The following is a 16166-nucleotide window of genomic DNA, read 5'->3' on the forward strand; positions in this document are numbered from 1 at the left end:
TTGTGGGGAAAGAAGGCAATTTATAAAATTAATGTTTAATCAAACATGTTTCATAGGACTCCCTACTGCTCAGATCATGAGACATAATAAAATGAATTCCAGAAGTTCTGGGGGCAATTGCTTTTGAGTTTTGAAAAGCTGCATGCTCACAACTGACAAAAGAAAAATAATTAGTAAAGACACAACTTAGGCATGTTGCATAACTGTGGTTGTATAGGAAGTTTGATATATGAAAAAAACCATTAAAAGCTATTTTTATCATGAAGATTATACCATCAAAATAAAATGAAGATTGTTTTCTTGATTTCTGACTATTCTCATTTATTTGATTTTCCTCTAAAAGCTGCTAAATAATATTGCAGCCATTTTGATTCAGTTCAGCTACTTTGAAAGGCAATAGCGCACTGACATTATCATAATACTAATTTAGGAATAAAAGTCAAACAGTAAAATAAATAACAACATATGAGGGGCTTTTCCTTTTGGAAAGTAGCTTTAGATAAAAAAAGGAAGGGAGGAGCAAAAAAGGAAGGAAAGATTATATGAGGACACTCCTGTTTAAAATGGAAGGTGGTAAACATTGAAACTATGAGGAGGGACCAGATAATAAAATATTGTTCCCAATGAAGATAGAGGCATAGCGATATCTAGCAGTCCTTTATAGAGCAGGTGTTATAATAAAAAGGAAACAATTTGGGTCCTGATCACTCTTGCAAGCCTATCTTTCAAATTAAGCATGTCTTCTTAGTATTTGAGTGCACGGGTAACAGGACTTGCTTGTCTAACAGCACAGAGCCTGCTGAAGTGTGCAAGATTTGAAATGAGCAGGCAGAGGGTAGGAGCCAAAGAAAGTAGTGTAAGGTATTCATTGGGTGTTCAGCCAATAAGCTTCATGCTCCTGCATCCAAGCGCCTGGGGTTATTTTTTCCAGATGGCGTCTATTTGTCTAACAGAAAGAAAATCTTCAAGTTGCACTTGCTAAATGTTGTACAAGTTTTGATATATTTGTTTAGGTGCTGTCAGGAGACATGATGAAATGAAGCGCTACTGGGAACATCTGGAATTGAGACTTGGTCATGTAGAGGCACGTGTGGGTTAGTGACTGGGGGTAGGTGAAGGAAAAGATTTGATTCATCTCTGCAGATCATTGTTCTTTAATATCCAGAGTTCTGCTAACAAAACCACCAGCTCTAAAAGTTCAATCATCTGGTACCAAATTTTCCTGTTTATAGTTTAGATCTCTTGTCTGAAAAATATATTCGTGGTCGGTATCAAATCCTAAGTTTGATTAAATTCTCATTTGTTTGGTATATTTTAGACCTTGAGTCTATAGAGGTAAACCATCAGTTCCTGGTACAAGTATTGATTTAAGAAGAAGCATAAAAGATTCGAAGTGAGGAGGTGGGAGAGAGAGGAAGCACATGTATTAATGCTGGTTTTGTTAAAAGTGCTGCATTGAGTCCTTGACTATGTGGTCTTCACTTAATCCTTAACAATAATCCTGTGTGTGGCTATCATTATCCCGTTTTCCTGAAGAGAAAATGGAGACTCAGAACTTAAGTCACTTTGACTCAGCTGGTAAATAATCAGCTCAGTATATATGAGAGATGGACACATGCTGTGACATAGAAGCAGTTTAATTGCTACTATTTTATTAAGTTGAGTGATACAAAGTTGTCAATACCCAATAGTTTTGGACCAACAATTAAGAATTCACATTACCTTTGGTCTCAGGTCTTTCCTTATCCCAATTTCCATCCCAATGCTTATCCTTCTAAAATATTTACTCAATATGAGCACAAGAATGCATAATTTGTCTTTGTGTTGACATTTCAAAGGCTGAAGTTGTTGATACATCTCTTTTAAGAAGTTAATGGTGTCTTTTTGAAACTTTCCTAAATAAGGTACAGTTAATGCCAGGGATAAAGGAGAAAGATGTTTTTAATTTTATAAATGCTATTAAGCCTCTGAAAATACTCAAGGATATTCTATCCATGGTATACCATAACTTTACATGCTAGCAGTTCTTCAGTAGTTAAATCTTAATTTGTGGTGTTTTAAAGGAAGGTTTAATTGGTATCACTTTACATTCAGTGATAACAATTGTACTGCAATTTAACAAAGCTACATGGTTTATTTTCATGTAATTACACATTAATGTTATTTAATCCATGCACTGATATACCTAAACCACAGATTCCACAACTTAACTGGTAATGGGTAGTTACGTGGATCAGGAATTTTAACAACATAAGGTTACTTAGCAGTTTCTGTTTTTTACATTAGAAGTCATGATATGTTTATTTGCCATGAGCCCATTACAGTGTAATTGATCGCAAATAAAAGTATAATAATAATTGTATGACTGTTAAAATGTCAAAAAACTTACAAAAACTCCAATGCCAGACTAATCACTAATTATTTTTTAATGTGGAAGTGAATTAGCTAATTCCTCTATGTTGATTTCTACGACTCGACATCTTTTTTTAATTTTGAAAAACTTAATAGGAATAAGTTTGACTTAACAATAGTAAGATATATATTATTAGAGAAAATTGCAGTTTGGGGAAGAGAGTATTACAATAGGATATGATCCAGTGTTTTCCTTATTCCCCAGGAGGCTGCCCGGTTAGAATCCGGATTCGATGTCTGTTGAATGGATTAACAAATGAATCACTGAATGAATGCATAAATGAATGAATGAATGCTAAGATGACTTTTTAAAGGCATGAAATTTGTGAATTGTTATTCCAAGGGCTTGAATACCCACCCTGTATTTCCAAGACTTTGCACTGGCCAGCTGACAACACGGTATATAAAGTTAATCTCTCAGCATGTCAGGAAGCCAGACACATCCTGTTAGAGATATAAAGGCTTAAGTGGCCTGAGAAAGTCTGGGGCAGGGTAGTTGGTGTCCCTCTCTGGCTGCTGATCTGTCCCTCTGAAATGGCTTGCACTTACCATTCCATAGTGACACAGAGGTCCCAGAGAACTTGTAAGGGTGAGTTTGGGGCCCCTGGGTTCTCAGAAGTTGTTGGAACCTAGCCCCTCTGCAGGTAGAACATCAGCTAAGGACCCCAAGGAAGCCTCAACTCCACATCAGGATCCCTTGGCAACAGCAGGTGTGAGGCCCCATGCATGGCCCACAGCAAGGGAGCATGGAGGGGATGAGAAGGTACTCTGAGCACAGGAACAGGGACACTAGTGATGAGACCAGGGTGTGGGCAAAGAAGACTTTTGTTAAGGCCATCCCTGGGTGACACAGTGGACCTAATACACTTGTCTCCTGACTTAAGGTCCTTTTCTGACTTGGGCTTATTTTCTTCCTTTGAGTCTCAGGAAGGCCATGAGTTTCAAGTATTTCTCATTCTCCAGCTGTCTTGGGACCAACATTCCTTTCTAAGACCTTTGCAGATCCCATGAGATACAGGACTATGCTTTTTAATTTTTTCCCCCTAAGCCTGAATTAGAGACCACCAAGTCAATCCCAGGTCTTCTGAGGATCTAGAGAGCTGGGGTCCATAGTAGAATTCTGGAGGAGAACAGGTATGGACTTGCAAGGGGGTGTCATATTCCTTATCACCCTTTATAGTGCATTTTACCCCTACTGGTCTAGAGATGAGAATCTTATCAGCAGTCTGAGCCATACAGCTTGCCTTCTCCCCAGGGAATGATAAAAATCAATGGTGACCATCTACACAGACAGAGAAAAAGTGTTTAGGGATGGTGGCATAAGATTCAAGCCAATACTTTTAATTTTATCTTGGACCTTCACCATGTTAGTGAAAGGTAAACTGGAAACAAAGAAGCATGCAAAGTGATTTGCTCTAACCGGTAGCCAGTCTGCATGATCTAAAGAACTCAAACAATCAAAATTATATTATTGCTACTTAACCAGACTCTCCCTGGTCTTCAGCTACTCACTGGTCCTAGACGCAGGAGAGTCTCATCGTATGGCTGGTGCTAGAATACGCCACAGGACAGCTCTACTCTAGTGCAGGAGGCTCTGTGTATCCCCATGTGACCAGGGAACAGAAGCCAAGAGTCATGGAATGTGGGCTGTACTGTCACAAGGCTTGGCTAATTCTGTAATACATATGAACTTCTCAAGGCCACCAGGGGACTCTTGGAAGCATTAAAGTAGTAACTTCAAACTATTATCATCCTCAAGAGAGTATTTTCATGGTTCTACATAGCAAATTCATTGACTATTTCAAGTCATTTTCTTTTTTTTTTTTTAAAGATTTTATTTATTTATTTATTAGAGAGCAAGCAAGAGAGAAACAGCATGAGAGGGGAGAGGGTCAGAGGGAGAAGCAGGCTCCCCGCCGAGCCGGGATCCCGATGTGGGACTCGATCCCAGGACTCCAGGATCATGACCTGAGCCGAAGGCAGTCGCTTAACCAACTGAGCCACCCAGGTGCCCTCAAGTCATTTTCTTAAAATCTCACCATTGGTATTTGCACATTTAGCTTATAAAGTGCTACGTGCTTTTGTGATGAGAAGGGGATGGATTTTTGGATGGGTTGAGAGTACTCATGATTCCTTCAATGACTGATAAGAATGGCCATGAGCATGTTGGAAGGAATGGAGGCTCTGGAGTCCAGTAGACAGGAACTGCATCTAGGTGCTCTGAAGCATTTATTAGTGTGGGTTCTAGGGCAAGTTTCTGACTCCTTGTGAGCCTCAGTTTCAAAACCTGCTTCACAGGGTTCTTTTAAGCATTGAAAGCAAAAAAAATAAGATTGGTAAAAAGCCCAATAAGCTATGTCTGCCACAAAGAAAGTTCTTGATAAATGACAGCTTTAGCATAGTTCTGGTTATTAGTAAATAGATTTATACATGCCATGGATTGGGTCATGGACAAGAAAACAAACAACTACGGACAGTATAGGAGGGGATTTAGACACCATTAGACACCATTATAAAGGAATTTCAGTATATTTGCCATTGATCAACTTGCCAGAAATACTGAAACACAGTGCAGCCCTATTCACACATAATATGTTCATTTAATTGCCCACCACAAATACCTAAGATCAAGTTTTGTCTTTATTTTAATGGGATGAAATTGCATTTTTGAAATGAAAGAATAAAATGATAGTGGGCAACAGTGAACAGGGGAAGGCTGCTGAAGAGCTCAGAGGATAATGACGGAAATGTGCAGAGGGCCACAACTCTTATTGTCGGGGAACCACGCAGATAGACCAGCATCCCTGGCTGATGGGCTCCTGACAGTTCTGCTCCTACTGACCTAGGGACATTGTCGATGAACTTGTGAACCAGAATTTCAGTGTCTAAATTCGCCACAAAAGCTATACTTTCTAACACACTGCCTTGTGTTGTAGAAAGGCTGTCTTCCCTGGGAGACTCTTGGCAAGAAGGTGAAATTGCCAATCAGATGGATTGTATTTGAGACTTGAAACAAGAGACTGGATTATAGGAAAGTAACAGAGGATCCTTCCAATCTCCTTTGATTTGATCTCTTTGTAAGCTTTTTCAGCCATTTGACTAAAGCCATTGTCCCTGTCCCGCTGAACATTCCCAGTACCCCCATTTGAGTGACAAAGGAAAGGAAACTTCTCACCTGGTTTCTGGAAGATTTCATTGCCCCAGTCTGTTTAATTACATACTCACATTCCTTTTTAATCATATTGCTTAACATACTCCATGACCCTGGGTATCCTGTTTATATTATTTTCTCTTTCTGCAATCCACATTTCCTTTTGCTACAGTCTGTTCTTATTTTTTTATTCTTATTCGACTTTATATTGCATCTGGAAGTGGGATGTTAATTAGGATGAGTTTTCTTTTGAGTACAGATAATTCATGTTTTCATACTGTCTAGATAGAGTGTTAATATATGCTGACCAGGAACAAATAATGGGAACTCTCTTCTGGACTTTGCCTATTCTTCTCTTTTTAAAATCTAGTTTTTTTTACCAGAGGGGACTTGTCTTTGTGGGTCTCTGTCCACATATTGCAATCATTATACAGAGCACTCGATCTTTGGTGACAAGAAATCCCATAACTCAGAAGAATTCAAAAGATATCATCTTGTACATATCTTTAAATTATGTGATGGCTTCGTGCAATCATGCATACACTGAAAATATGGGTATGGTTATAACATTGTAAAATATGTTTCTCATATAGATCTTTATTCAAAAGATAAATAAATAGCACTGCCATCACATGTATATGGAATGCCTTAATTTTTAATCTGTAACATAATTCCTGGAATTTCAGGATAGAAAAATACCAATATTTAAATGTCTCATCTTTTATTGAAAATTCGTGTTGCATGATTCAAATAACTTAATGGAAAGCAAAGAAAACTGCAGAGTTCATTAGAAAAATGATAAAAAAGAAAAGAAAAATGATAAACGTCCTCTATCTGTTTTCAGAAGTTAAGACATTGCATGTAATGGTGATTTCTCTCAAAAGAGTTTAAACGGCATCAACATTATCTCCAATTTCTTTTGAGAAGACCTTCAGAAGTAGGTATTTTTCCGATTCTTTTGTCTCTGCATGAACAAGGGTTGATAGCTTGAGACTATAATGTATTACTGTGCAAAGCTTTGGTCTGTTACATAAATCATCTTAACACTCAGCAAGAACTGTCCAACAGTGCCATTGATGTGCTCAAGCCAATGATCCTGCAAACAATGTTTTTGTCTTTCTTCACATGTTAGACAATAGCAATAAATCATCTTCATTTAAAAACACACAATGTACTAATTTTTCAAGCAACAGTTATCAAAATGCAATTTTTTGGCAGAAAGTACATTTATTTTATTTGTGCTCGTTAATTTCTGTACCCTGTGTTAAGTAAAAGGTAATGAGCAGCTCATCTGCCATAGAAGCATTTGCTCTGTACCTACTATGTGTAAGGCAGCCTGCAAAGTGTGACTTGAGATACAAAGAACTATAAGATGCAGCTTGTTATAAAGGAAGTGAATTAGAAGATATATAAAAACATATGCTCCCAATAAAGAGCATGTTTGAAGTGTCGAGTGTGAATGAAAGTGGAATTACTTGAAGCTGGGATGATGGAGGGATTGTTATAAGCAGATTTACCCTGATAACAGGGCCTGAATATCAGACACTTCTCTTGAAATGCAATATGTGATCAAGGGAAGATCACAAAGTCAGCAAATGAGCAAGTCTGGACAATGTGCCAAGGACAATGTGCCAATGTGCCAAAGTCAGCAAATGAGCAAGTCTGACAATGTTCAACAGCAAGGTCAGGTCTTCTAAGAAAACGTCAAGGGCAAGATCGGTCCCACTGACCAACAAACGTTGGGGTACTGAGCCCAACTCTAAGAAAACGTCAAGGGCAAGATCGGTCCCACTGACCAACAAACGTTGGGGTACTGAGCCCAACTCAGTCCGCAATGAGACTGGTTTTTATTGGATTGTGTTTTTTCATAATTGAAAACCCAGTGTGCAAAGCCTGAATGAGACCAGAAAACAGGGTTGACTTGAGGCCGCCCTGGGGAATGTCTGACATTGACTCTTCTTAGGGCCAGGATTGGTTCATTTATTTATTTATTTGAGAGACAGAGAGAGAGAGCGCAAGCAGGGAGGGGGGAGAGGGAGAGAGAGAATCTCAAGCAGCCTAATGTGAGGCTTGATCCCTCAACCCTGAGGTCCTGACCTGAGCTGAAATCAAGAGTCAGACACTTAACTGACTGAGCCACCATGGCGGTGCCCCTCCAAGCTGCATTTTTAGGGGACACTTTGAAACCAGGCATTGTGTACTCTTGTCATATGGGCCTTCCCCCTTTGGCTAAACAAAACCCCCCAAAACATAAAAGACAAACTTCCGGGAAATAAATAACGTACTCCGCCCCCCCCCCCCCCAAGCCACAACCTACACATGAATGATTAGGAAGAGCAGATTGAGGTACAAGAGCTACTTCTGGAACCCTAGTGGGGTCCCAAGGATGTTCTTCCGGTAACAGGTATCATTCCAAATTGAGTATTTAAAAGGTGATTACAACATTTAAATTTCATTGTTTAGCATACAATTTTATGTACAAATGCAGCTATAATTTTTTTAGTTTTTCAGAGGTTTTCAGTTCTCACATTGAATTCCTATATTCTGAGATTCAGTTCTACATGTTTTTGCTTTATTTTGTAAATAATCCATGTTAACCAAAAACATATATATGAAAAGAAATCACTCTCAGTTCACCCACTCAGAAAAAAAACCCACTATTAAAACATGTGTATCTTTCAAGATTCTTTATAGTTCATATTTGCTATTTTGTTTCGGGTTTTTGTTTTAAAAGTCAGATGACGGAGCACTGATTTTGAAGCTAGAAATGCATATGTGAATCTCAGCTGATCGCTTAGTAGGTATAAGTACCTACTCCCTCTAAGCCTCAGTTTCCAAATCTGTAAAATAGGGATGACAATTGTATTCAATTCATTCAAGGTAATCAGGATTAAATGAGATAAATGAGATAATACAAATAATTTGAATAAATACTGGCTCATACAAGCAATCAATAAATGTTAGATACATTATCATTTTTTATTACGGTCATTATTCCATGATGTATTTAATCTGATCACTGAAAATATATCATGATTTTCCATGCCCATAAATATCATTTACATTATTGTTTAAATGGCTGCAAGTTATATACTGGTGTGCATGTTCTATAATTTATTCTCTCGGTTCCCTATTAACCAAACATGTAGGGTGTTTCTGATTTTTCTGTTATGAACTGTATTGTGATGAATAACCTTATGCATTTTTTTCTTGGGATAATGTTCTAGAGTTCTATGTTTATGCTCAAATGGAATCACAGAATGCTCACTCAAGGGAAGACCTTGAGGACTATGCCTCCCCTCTACAGATAAGGCAAATGAGGTTCACAGAGGTTCAATGATTTGCTTGCATTTTGAGAGCTCCTTGGGCAGTGAGGACACCCCCAGCATAATGACAGATTTATTTTTTATACATATAATAACTAAATAAAATGCATTGGGCTTTAATATGCCATCTTGAAACATTTATGGTCTTTAAGCTTCAATATATTTTCTTTTTGAAAAAAACCTGTGTTGAGTTGACTTTTGCTTACGGTCATTTTCTCTTTGCTAAATCATACGCAGGCAGCCAGAATGGACTTGAGCATTCAGCACTGGCCTAGCTTTATACGTACATATTTTATATGTACACTTAAAAATACATGTTGCATGTGTTTATGGCCATTCTTATCATTTTTGCCCATTGTGTAGAAATCAGTAAATGTTGGGTATGTAGACTCATATTCTTCATAAAGGAGCCAGATCAGCAGAGGAGGAGAACTAAACAGATGGTCTATGCTTGGTTTATGCTCTTGATTTGTTCCTCCCTCAGTCAAGGGGGCCAGGAAAAGGAAAGAGGAGCTCCTGTTTCTACTCACCATACTCTCATAGGCAAGTCCTACCTTTTGGACCTTTAGCCAGGAAACAATTGCAAATGGATCCCTGAATATTTGAGGAGCATCTCGCTTCCTCGGGTCTCTGCTAGGAAGAAAGTTTACACTGAAGGGGAGCTGAAGATAAGGACATGGAAGGAAAAAAACAGTTGAACATTTGGAAACAATTCCCTCAGTTTCATGAAGATTAAACCCCCGTCCTTCAGTTACCCAGGAGCAGGATCCTGGGGAAGAGCAGCAGGAGGGATGCTCTATGGGAAGACCTCTTGTACTTTGTGTATCTCCTGGAGGAGAGAAGGACAAGTGTGAAGGGTGGGGAAAAGTGTATTAGGCCCGGGCAAGAAAAGTAGTGAGAATTCAGAGGAAAGAGGACAGCAGTGGAGGCAAAGGGGCAGGAAAGGCTGGAAAAGACCGGAAGGAAGGAATCATTGCTCTGGGTCAATTAAAGAAGCAGGCAGGCACTGCTTTAAACACCTCACCTGTGTACAGCTTGTATGTGTCTTTAAACAAGTATGAAATATGAAACCGAAACTGGAATATGAAATTGCTGCTTTTGTTAGCCAATGATGGTCAAATATTCGCAATTTCATTTGGTTCAAACTAATATTTTTCAGAATATTCCCACACACAGGTCACAGTACTGGGCAGTTATCTCAGTCCTACCAAGCGGTTGAGGTTAGTCCATCAACGTCTTAACCTTAAAGCGCTAAAATAAAATGGAGCCTAGCTGAGCAAGGATGGAATTTGACTTGGGCAGCATCCTGGCTCTGACATTTACTAGCTTTTTGCCGTTTGGCCAATCACTTTACCTCTGTCATCTTCACTGAACTGTTGTTAAGGATTAAATGAGATAATGTATGCAAAGCTTTTGCTTAGTCCCTTGCCAGACACAGGGAGCTGCCAAGCGACAGCTTTTATTACTATTATGGATCTAATTCATTCATTACCTTGGGGAGAGGGGAGGGCTAACCTAAACTTCTAGCCAAGCAGAAGCTTCCTACTAACACTACAAGCAAGAAGTTTAATTGAAGTCAGCATAAGAAATAAACAGCTCAGGAGTCACAGTGCAGAGGAGTCCAGGTTTCCCTGAAGGCAACTTCCGTCTGGGGCTACCAGCCCTGCCCCACCCCTGCAGTCCTATTACCTGCCTCCTCTCCCCCCCCCCCATTCTTCCAAGGCCACTCTGCTTTGTGCCTTCAGAGAATAGCAACTCACAGTAGGTTTAGCTCTTCCTGAAGGAGAGACTTCTGAAATGCAAGGAGACCCAGTTGCAGACAGGGAAGGCTTCATTATCAGTCTCAAATCGTGACCCTTGGAGCCCCTGTGAGTTTCAGACCAGCCTATTCCATTTGAATGATTTGATGGTAGGACTAAGAAGTCATTTGTTTGACTTTGCTTGCAACAGGGAACAATGATCACAATGTTATCAAGGAGCAGCAAGGAATGCATGGAGGCTATTTTGCAAGACAGACATCAATTAATTTCAAACCATCAGGGTTATAGTCATACATTTTTATAGCTAAACTGTGAAACAACACAGAGCAGAAAAAAAAAAAAAAAAAACACACAGGAGAAAGAAAAAAAAATACGGATGGGCATAAAGATTAAACTGAAACCTTGTGTTTCTGGGAAGTCTAGCTAAGTCTCCTCCAAAACCGAGGAACTGAAACTGCAAAGGGAAACTTGACACTTTTTTTTAAAGGTGTTTAGGTGACAGATGAGGATATGAAGAAGGAGGTCTCAGGAGAGGTATGGGTGGGTGGAAAAAAACTCAGCTTTTCCAAGCCTCAGTGTTCTTATGCTAAAAATGGGCAAAGTCGTTTCTACTTGACATATTGGCATAATAAAATTTCAGTGTTTGTTTAGAACTATCTCTACGTGTCTTGGAAATGGAGTTGGCATAGACAGATGACATCACTCAACATATCTCTATTCTTAACTTAAAATACCATACCTAGTTTTTAGACATTCTTTAGTGACAGGTTTGCTACAGTAAGTGCCAGACAAAAAAATCTAGCATGTTATATATTGCAAAACTTAACAGGAAGGATCATTGAGCTTTTCATAACTGTTCATACGCTAAAGAAAAAAAAATCTACAAAGTACAATTTTGAACAAGCCAATGCGCTGCTTTCAAAATGGATCAAATGCAACTGTAGAACCCGGTTAGGTGGTGTACTGACGTCACAGCGGCCCTTCCCAGGGCCGGAATGTCTCGGTGTCACTAGACAGTTGCCCATTGAACAAACCATCCTCCAAACGAAGCTCGATATTTTTGGAGAAACTGGTTTTTTTTGTTTTTTTGTTTTTTTTTTTACCACTAATGCTATTCCACTCAGATATTTTCATCGTTTTTATCACTGAAATGCATTTCCCTAATGCTTGAAAAAACATACTATTAGACAATTACCATAAAATTCTCAAGCATACTCAGCAACAAACATTCATTTTGTGAAATAAAAAATGAGTCTTATATTCACAAATCCCACAGCTTGGAAATGTATATGATACACAACATTTAACCTGTCAGCTGCCTCATTAGTGTCAATGAGTGGGAACTGGCAATCAGTGGATGGTGTGCTCTACATGTGTTATGTTTTAAAATGTTCCCAAAATAGCTCTGCTAGAGAGGTTGATATAAAACACTTCCACTGGACAAATGAATTTCAGTTTAAATCTTACGGTCTACTTAAGGTTTTTTTGAGGAATCCATGTTTCTCATGTAACTGATCCTTTATAGCTAACAGAGCCAATACCCCACTAATATAGATGATGATGATAATAGTAAAGACTGGGTGGGTAAAAAGTTATCTAAATTTCAATGCTACTAATATGTAAATGATCGAGAAAATATGCAGAGAGACTGATGTGTGCTTGACTACCAAGAGCTCTAAGATATATATTTGTATGGCACTCATGTTCACAATCCATACAGCTATTAAGACGTTTTTATAAACTGTAAGAAATATGTGAGCTATTTCAAGATATAATTCTGAAAAACAGACTTCCATGTAAGAAGCCAATTTAGGCAGAAAACAACATAAACAATAGTAACTTGTGTGCTCAAGTGAAGCATCTTTTTAATTTTGAGTAATGAAGATGTCAAGCCAAATGCTAGAGTAGTTTAACTTAATTAGGTGGCCTATTTTTCCAGGCATCCTTTCATTTCCCATTGAAAACTCAGCTTCTATCAAGGCAACAAGAGCAATTTTGTCTGTAATGAATACCTCCGGGACTGCGCAGAGTAATCATTTGAATGTTACGCTGAAGACTGGTTTGAGTAACTAGTTCGGGCTTGTTAAGATGCCAGACTTTGTTGGACTAACTAGATGACTCAAAGCATGGCGGCTCTGCCATTTTATTGGGTCAATGGTCAAAAAGTCAAGTTGACTTTACTCCTGAAATTTCTGCCAAAAGGAACCAATCTAAAAGTAATTGGTCTAATTTATAGTTCAAATTTATGTCACAATCATGGAAATTTTATGGCCCATAGTCAAGAGATTTTTTTCCCCCAAAAATGCTCTTTAAAATATTATGCTTTTAGGCCCGTTTTTCATGCCTCATTTACACTCTAACCTAGAGAATTTTCTCATTAGAAAAACATGTAATTAAAAATATATAGGTTTAATACGTTTGCAGATCTCAAAACACTGTAATTCTAACAGTAGATTAAAGAAATTCATGTACAAAGAGGAACTTGGAGAGTCCTATTGGTTCCACTGCCATTATATTGCTTATGACAAATAGCAATACAATAATTCTTGTAGGAATAACTGCCTATTATGATCTAGTTTATTATCACATTAATTCTTTGAGTCTTGTACTTGAAATGATTCTCTGAGGAGACGGGAGCGCTGGTGCCTTTTGTTAATGTGTCGAGGTATCGGCACCCAGGTGGAGAGAAGCTACTGGAATGAAATGGGCAGGGCCAGCTTTGCTAAATGGCTGCAGTGTGGGACTGACAATCATCACAAGCAGAAGATCCAAAGAGTTAATGTGATTTTTAAAAATGCACACAAAATATTTTAATCACTTACTCGTCTCTCAACAAATAATATTGCGTACTTCTGAAGCCAGACACTCAAGGCACAGGAGATCCAGGGAGAAACAAGGGCGAGTCCTGTCTTCAAGAGCTTACAATCAGGTGGGCAAGACAAGGAAATGGGTACCAATTCTAGTATGCTACATGCCACCGAGGGGCAAATATGTACATCGATAACTCCAACTCCAACTGGAGAGGCCTGGCAGTGTGTAAGGAGGGAAGAGACTTGGATCATTTGGCAACAGGGAGAGGAGAAATGGAAAGGTGGAGGTGAGACGAGAGAAATTAATGAGAAACTGTGAGCCTGGACTCAGGCAATAATCACGTAGAAGGAAAGAGGAGACAGAGTCAAAGGTTACGCCAAAAAGTAGAATCAACACTATCTAATTACAACACTAACTCAGGGCTGAGTGATAAGGGAGACTCTCAAAGTCTCTGTCTTGATGACTGGGTAGGTGGTGTTAAGTCTTATGACTATAGGCAATACAGGAAAAAAAGAAGTTTGAGGGGCGAGGGAGTAGGTTGGAGGTGATGAATTTTGATTTGATGGATTAATATGTGGAGTCCAAGCTGCAGTCAGGAACAGGTGCCCAGTGGAGTTAGAAATCAAACCTGAAACACACACGAGAGGACTGCCCTAAATATATAGATGCCCTTCAACTTTTATATTCAAAAGATGGAATAGGAAAGGTATGTTAAGTGCTTGGTTTTAAGATTCTGGGAAAAATAACATTGCTTCTATTTTATCACTGTTATTTTTTAATCTTGAGATTTGAGGGACCGGATAAGGGACAGGGAAACCTGATCACGACCTGAAAATAATCTAAATCAGATCTCAGCTCAGGACACTTAATAGTTAGGGTTTACCATGATGCTCAGAATTAACAATAAATATTAGTTCAAGCTTAAAGGATAACTATTCATGGAGATAGGAGGAAGGAAGGAGAGTAAGAAGAAGAAAGGAGGAATGGGAGGAGGGAAGGAAAAAAGGAAGCCAGGGAGTAGGAATGGAAACCAAACAGAAGGACATGGTTTAGCAGAGTAAAAGCCAAGGTCAAGGAGGAAGTGATTTATTGAAAATATGGTGCAATCAGGTAACTTTCTTAAGAATTAAGCTTCTCCATGACCTGACACTAGAAAAATCTTCTGATTCCCCCATCAAGTGATTATTTCTTGGATAAAAAAGATCAGTCCTTCTCTACCTTTTGCATGCAGCACCCCAACTGAGGCATACATGAGAATGTTTCTGTATCCAGAGAAGGGGGTGGGGGGGGGGGGAATGTTGCCAGTGTGGATGGAAAGCTCAGAATGAACAGGTAGCCGTGGAAAATGATACTCTGGAAATTTCCATAGAAGAAGAAAGAACGAGAAAAAGTAATGGCACATATTCAAAACTAAACATAAATAAATAATCTTGGTGCCATAGAAAGCTTCAATCAAGAGACTCAGGCTCCTCTTCTGTTTCCTCTGATGTCTTTAATTCAAATGAACACTTGTATCTTGAGTATAATCACATATAAGGAGCTATGAAAGGTACCATAATTCTAGGGCCTGGAGAAAGGGGCTTGAGTTTTTTCAGGAAAGAGAAAGGCCACATAGCATGTGAGTTGGAGCGGGCTTGGAAGATTCTGGAGAAGAGTCAGAGCTAAGTTGGGAAGCCCAATTCCCTCCTGCCTTGCTATTGTATACTCTGCCATATTGGTCACACAGACGTGACAGGTTAAGAACGAGAAAGAAGTGAGTTTATGAAGGACTGTTAGCCAGTCTTCACGTCTGGCTCTCCTTTCTTTAACACGCTCACATGTTCCCACAAACTATTTAGGAGGGAATCTGCAAGCTCATGAGGTATCAAGCAACATGGGCCCCTTTAGCCAGGGTCTGGGAACACCCTAAGAAATCTTGCATCACATGCTTCAAATTCTATGCATAGTAAAAAAAAAAAAAAAAAAAATTAAGTGCTGTTTAAATTAAAGTACTGAGTGGGGCACCTGGGTGGCTCAGTCAGTTAAGCGTCCAACTATTGATTCTGGCTCAGGTCATGATCTCAGGGTTGTGAGATCGGGATCCATACTGGGTGTGGAGCCTGCTTGAGATTCTCTCTCTTCTTCTCCTTTCTGCCTCTCCCTACTCTCCCGCAGAGAACACGCTCTCTCTCTCTCTCTCTCAAAAAAAAAAAATAAATAAAATAAAATAGAGTACTGAGCTAGCTAGACCTGGCTCTAGCACACTTAGAGTGAGCTATTAGAGGAGAAAATAGTCAATATTCCAAGAATGGAGCCAGGGAGAAGTAGAAATGTCATGGGTTTTTATTGCATATTTGTCAGGCTTATTATAAGGTAGTATACTCAATTTAAAAGCTGCCTATCAATTACAAAATTATATGCAAAAAATTTTAAGGATTTGTATACACTAGCTTAAGAGGTATAGAATGCATGCAGTAGATAGTGCCAAAGAGCCCTTTGGGACTGTCTAAAAGAATATCATTAATTTTTACAGTGTACTTCCATTTCTGGAGCCATTCCAGCAGTGGCTTTCTATAAAAATCATTTCAAGTTTAGAATTATGCGCTTTGCTTGCAGCAACATCATAGGAGGAGTAGTTTACCATATGTTGCTACTTAGCAACTTAGTCTGTAAGTCCCAAAGCATGTACTGATTTGAAAATTGAACAGGAATTATAATTGTTGAGTG

The 16166-nt window shown here is 38.9% G+C and overlaps 1 protein-coding gene across 3 annotated transcripts in view; it reads right to left on the bottom strand.

Annotated features, from left to right (window-relative positions):
* The window catches only part of TOX (thymocyte selection associated high mobility group box), a 291825-nt gene that overhangs the window by 129522 nt on the left and 146137 nt on the right, over nt 1-16166 (bottom strand). The window lies entirely within an intron of this gene.

Source organism: Phoca vitulina, unplaced genomic scaffold (genome assembly GCF_004348235.1).
Source record: "Phoca vitulina isolate PV1807 unplaced genomic scaffold, GSC_HSeal_1.0 scaffold25, whole genome shotgun sequence".
NCBI classification, from domain to species: Eukaryota; Metazoa; Chordata; class Mammalia; order Carnivora; family Phocidae; genus Phoca; species Phoca vitulina.